This window comes from Phascolarctos cinereus, unplaced genomic scaffold, assembly GCF_003287225.1.
Source record: "Phascolarctos cinereus isolate Bilbo 61053 unplaced genomic scaffold, phaCin_HiC Scaffold_4;HRSCAF=312, whole genome shotgun sequence".
Lineage (NCBI taxonomy): Eukaryota > Metazoa > Chordata > Mammalia > Diprotodontia > Phascolarctidae > Phascolarctos > Phascolarctos cinereus.
The window spans coordinates 472,818,654-472,824,653 of record NW_027555847.1 but is presented as its reverse complement, the minus strand read 5'-3'; positions in this window follow the sequence as shown (position 1 = coordinate 472,824,653).

Sequence of the window (6,000 nt, the reverse complement as noted above, 5' to 3'; positions counted from 1 at the left end):
AAATGAAATGAGAAAAGATTCTTAAAAAAAAACAATAGCTGGACTTGAGGACAACAGTTTAGTTGAATAAGAAAATATTAGTCTGACCAAGATAAACTTTTGCTCTCTTCTTTCTCCTCCTCCTCCTCCTCTCTTCCTTTTCTTTTTGCATAGTGTTATCAGAAAATGAGGATGCCCCTTTAAAATTTGGATGCTCTTAAATGACAATGTGAGAAGTTGGATAAAGACGAGCTGGAGGGGTGGAAGAAGAGACTTCTTGCATAGGGCCTGGCTGGACTATGTCTTTGAATAGAACTTTTAAAATAAAAGCTCTTTTGTCCCCTGCTGTCTTCCTTCCTGTGCTTTACATCTTGCACTCTTTTCTTATTCTTTTTTTTTAAGATGAGCTCAAACAGAAGAGGCTCCCTCCACTTCATCTCTGTTCTCCTTCCCTCTCCCTGTGGCCAGCTGAGTTTCTTCTCCAGAACACAGCAGAACAGACACAAGCATTTTTCCTAGTCCCTTTCTCCTTTGCCTAATCACTTCATCCTTTTCTAAAAAGCCTAAACATTATTAGGAATCACTGTCTGATTTTTCTCAATCAAAGCAAGGAAAAAAAATGATAAAGGGCTTTTTTCTTTCCCTCTGGCCTGTGGGCCTCAGGGCTAACCTGATTGGAGAGACCCTAGAGGTAAGAGTGGAGCCTTCTTCAGCTTCACTAACAAAGGGCCTAATTGTACTGTGTAGACTGGCACCTGTCCGTTATAAAACAGAGCTATATCATCGAGCCATTTTGCATGTACTCTGTAGTAGGCCAGTGAATAGCTGCCAGATGGTCATAACTTTCAGTTACTGGATACTAGTTTCATTCCAATAAATGCAATGGAAGTAAACAGTCTGTATCCTATTCAGGTTCTTAATTCCCAGGACTATTCAGTCCCCTAGTTTTGTTTTGTATCACTAAGCTATTGCTTTCAATGCTGGGTTTGTATAACCTAAACAAACAGGTGGCCTGTGATGCCACAAACTGGCAAGCCAGATTGTTAATTGTAAATTAATCTGGGAGAAATATCTGGTTTGGGAAACAACAGATATTCACTTAGCAAAGGGATCATTTAAAAAATTGTGAAGCTCTTTAAAGAATCCATGTTATTTTTGAACAAATGCCTTTCCAATGAACTGGGGTTTGGGGGGAGGTGCAAATTAAGTAGAGAGAGATTTACACAGTTCTTTCATTAATATGATATTCCCACTCCTAACTCCCCAATCCAGTTTGCCTGTTGAGGAAATGGAGCCACTACAGAGGGAAAGAGGCATTTAAGAGAAGAAAATGAATCCCTCAAATGATAGTGGTAAGTTGAAGGAGTTGATCTGACATACAAAACATTAAATGATGCTTTGGAAATAATCAATTGATCAATAACAGTGATTGTTAAGGAGTTACCATGTATCATAGTTACCACAGAACCAGGCACTATGCTTTGTACTGGGGATGCAAAGCCATTTGCTAAACAGTCCCTACCATCAAGGATCTTATATTCTAATGGGGGAGACCACTTGTACATAGGTATATACAGTACATATACAAATTAAATGAAGGGAAACCTCACTGGGGAAGGTTTTAGCAGCTGGAAAACAAAACAAAACAAAACAAAACAAAACAAACAATGGAAAAAGCTTCCTACAGTAGGTAGAATTTCAGCCAGGGGTCCCAGAAGGCAGAGGACTGGATGCATGGAGACTCATGTGGGGGGACCAGCAAGTAAGCCTATATAGAATGTGTGTGTGTGCATGGGGTAGGGTGGAGGGGTGTAGATAATAATAAGCAGGTTGGAAAGATGGTAAAGGGCCATGTCATGAAGAGCTTTAAACAAGAGGCATGTTCACATTTTATGCTAGTAATAATAAGGAGCCATTGGATCTTTTTGAACAGGGGATCTTGGGAGGGGTATAGACTTGTGCTTCAACTTTATAGCTTTGTGTAATATACAGCAAAGAAAGGCCAGAACCAAGGAGACCAAATAGAAGGTATATATATATATATATATATATATATATATATATATATATATATATATATATATATATACCTTCTATTTATATTACTATACAATATAGTAATCCAGATAAGAGATGATGAGGTCAGGAACCAGAGTGGAGGCTGTGTAAATGCAAAGAAGGGGGCATACCTTATGGGGAAAAAATGGGTAAATTAAACCAACAGCACTCCTGTCATATTCACCAAGGGCTCATTGGCTCATCACTTTGGTCCAAGGTCACATTGAGAACCATGATATGTGATTAAGAAGTAGAAACTTCCTTTACTGGCATTCAGTGTTTTATATAGTAGATTAAAAAATTAAGAGACTGACTTTCTGATAAAAAAAATTGCTGCTTGTAAAACAAAGAAAGGAGGTTCATTTTAATAAGCCTACTATAGGCTAGGCACTTAGGAATACAGAGGCAAAAATAAAATCTTCCTTGTTCTCAAGGAACTTAACTTCTACTGGGAAAGGCAAACGTATATAAATAATCAGATAGTATTGGTAAAACACTTTGCAAAACCTTAAATTGTTCTTAAATGTTAGCTATTATTACATAAATAAAACATATGCAAAGTGAAAACAAAGTAAATTTGTTGAATGGGTGGAATTATAAATAACAAGTGTAGGGAGATCACAAAAGGTGTTATGTAGGAGACAGCACTTGAACTGTATCTTGAGGAATACTGGAGATTTCTAAAAGTTGAGATGAGCAGAAATCAGAAGCACCTAAGTAGGAGATAACAAATCTTGGAGATTGGTATTAACTATTTCTGTGGCATTGTGGTGGAGTTTTGCAAAGAGTATAACATTTATTAAATGCATTGGTTCTGTTGGGGATGGGATCTGAACCCCTAACTGGAAAAGACCATGTCTTTGGGATCTGGACACCAAAAAAGAAAATCCCTGCACTTTCCCGAAATCTCTTCCTGAGGCTGTATTCCACTCAGCTGGCCTTTCACTGTGGCTATGCCCAATCTTTAAATCTGTTCTGTTACCTCTCAATTACCCCTGAACACTTCCCACCCTTTAATCCTGTCTAGACTTCATTCTCCCTTGGCCACATGGTTCAGGTCCCTGGCATTCTGTTCAACTCAGCTTACTGGCCACTGCCATCCAGATCCTCCTTAGACCCCTCCTCCAGTAAATCCAGATTACTTGGCCACTACTGGATCCTTCCCACAGTCTTTCTGTATGTAAGATTCATCTTGGGTCTCCGGGGGCAGAGCCAAGATGGCGGAGTGAAAGCAGTGACTTTCTTGAGCTCTCCCCCAAACCCCCTCCAAATACTCATAAAAAATGGCTCTAAACAAATTCTGAAGCAGCAGAACCCACAAAAAGACAGAGTGAAACAAACTTCCAGCCCAAGACAACCTGGATGATTGATCAGAAAGGTGTATTGCGCAGGGCTGGGAGCACAGCACAGCCTGGTGTGGGTGCAAAGGCCACAGCATGGGCATGCAGGACACAGCAAACCTGGAGCAGGCCTCAGAGGCCTGAATCGCGGGCAGCTGTGGAGGTCTCCAGACTCCTCAATCCACCAATGCCAAAGACAACTTAGAAGGTCAGTGGGAAAAGTCTGTTTCTGTCGGTGGGCAGAGAGGAAGGCGGGGTTTCAGCTCCATTCCCCAAGAGCGGCAATGGGCGGGGCAGCTGCTTCCTGAGCTTCTGGCCCATAGACTGAGGGGGAATCCAGTGGCTGATCAGAGAGGGACTGCAGGGATCTCTTTGCCAGTGCTCAGGCAGGAATCTCTTGCTTTGCCTGTGTGTGGATCTGGGTCACAGTTCTGGGCGGCAGTGCTGGGGTGAGGAGGAGTGCTGTCGTGGTCTAGCTTGTAGTGGCTGTGGAGAGAAACCCCTCCTCATAGTTATGGGACAGAAAGGAATACTTGTGGTCACAGGCCAGGAAAGGAGTAAACCCCTCGCTCCTTATCATACCACCTTGGAAGAACTGAAAATTTACAGGTCCCTACAAGAACTCTGAAAGCAGCTACACAAACCCCTGAAGCTTGGGACAGTACACTCTCCACATTGGAAGCAGACTCTTATCTTAACAAAGAGTTTAAAACTCAAGTAATTGGCTGGGATCATAAGCAAGCAGTGCAAAAAGAGTCTGACTATATTATCTAACTTTGGTGAAAAAGATCAAAACCATACAACCAGAGGAAGACAACAAAATCAAAGCTCCTACATCCAAAGCCTCCAAGAAAAATATGAATCAGTCCCAGGCCTTGGAAGAGCTCAAAAGGGATTTTGAGAAGCAAGTAAGGGAAGTAGAGGAAAAACTGGGAAGAGAAATGAGAGTGATGCAAGAAAATCATGAAAAACAAGTCAACAGCTTGCTAAAGGAGACCCAAAAAAATACTGAAGAAAATAACACCTTAAAAAAGCCTAACCCAAATGGCAAAAGAGGTCCAAAAAGCCAATGAGGAGAAAAATGCCCTAAAAAGAAAAATTGGCCAAATGGAAAAGGAAGTCCAAAAGATTACTGAAGAAAATACTTCCTTAAAAATTAGAATAGAGCAATTGGAAGCTAGTGACTTTATGAGAAATCAAGACACTGTAAAACAAATCCAAAAGAATGAAAAATTAGAAAACAATGTGAAATATCTCATTGGAAAAACAACTGACCTGGAAAATAGATCCAGGAGAGAGAATTTAAAAATTATTGGACTATCTGAAAGCCATGATCAAAAAAAGACCCTAGACATCATCTTTCAAGAAATTATCAAGGAAAACTGCCCTGATATATTAGAACCAGAGGGCAAAATAGAAATTGAAAGAATCCACAGATCTCTCCTGAAAGAGATCCCCAAAGGAAAACTAGGAATATTGTAGCCAAATTCCAGAGTTCCCAGGTCAAGGAGAAAATATTACAAGCTGCCAGAAGGAAACAATTCAAGTACTGTGGAAACACAATCAGGATAACACAAGATTTAGCAGCTTCTCCATTAAAGGACCAGGGCATGGAATATAATATTCCTGAGGGCAAAGGAGATAGGATTACAACCAAGAATCACCTACCCAGCAAAACTGAGTATAATCCTTCAGGGGAAAAAATGGTCATTCAGTGAAATAGAGGACTTTCAAGCATTCCTGATGAAAAGACCAGAGCTAAACAGAAAATTTGACTTTCAAATACAGGACTCCAGTGGAACATGAAGAGGTAAATAGGAAAGAGAAAACATAAGAGACTTATTAAGATTGAACTGTTTACATTCTTGCATGGAAAGATGATATTTGTAACTCATGAGAACTTTGTCAGTATTAGGGTAGTTGAAGGAAAAAAATTGTATGTATGTATATATAGATAGATAGAGGGCACAGGGTGAGTTGAAGATTAACGGGTCATATCTGGAGAATAAAATTAAGGGATGAGAGAGGATGATACTCGGAGAAGAAAGGGAGAGGTAGAATGGGGTAAATTATCTCACAAAAAAAACAACAACAGAAAAGAAAAGAAAAGTCTCTCACAGTGGAGGGGAAACAGGGGAAGGTGAGAGGGAATGAGGGAATCTTATTCTCATAGGATTTGGCTTAAGGAGAGAACAACATATGCATTCAATTGGGTATGGAAATATGTCTTACCCTACAGGAAAATAGGGGGAAAAGGGGACAAGACAGCAGAGGGGTGATAGAGAGGAGGGCAGAATGGGAAAGAGGATAATCAGAAGCAAATACTTCTGAGGAGGGACAGGGTCAAAAGAAGGAATAGTACAAATACTTAGATTCCTTAAGAGTCTGGCCAATATGGCAGATGTCCTAATAAACCTTGTCTTTGGGTCAAATTCATTTGGGCAGGACCTGCTTGTTGTGATTTTGGGGTCCCAGCACTTCAACAATTCTGTCTTTCTATTCTAGGAAAGTAAACGATCCTATCAACATTGAATAATCATTCCATGGAATCAAGAGCAGATGACTTCATAAACCTCACAGGCAGAGTATCATTCATTGATAGTGTGGGATATACAGATATTGC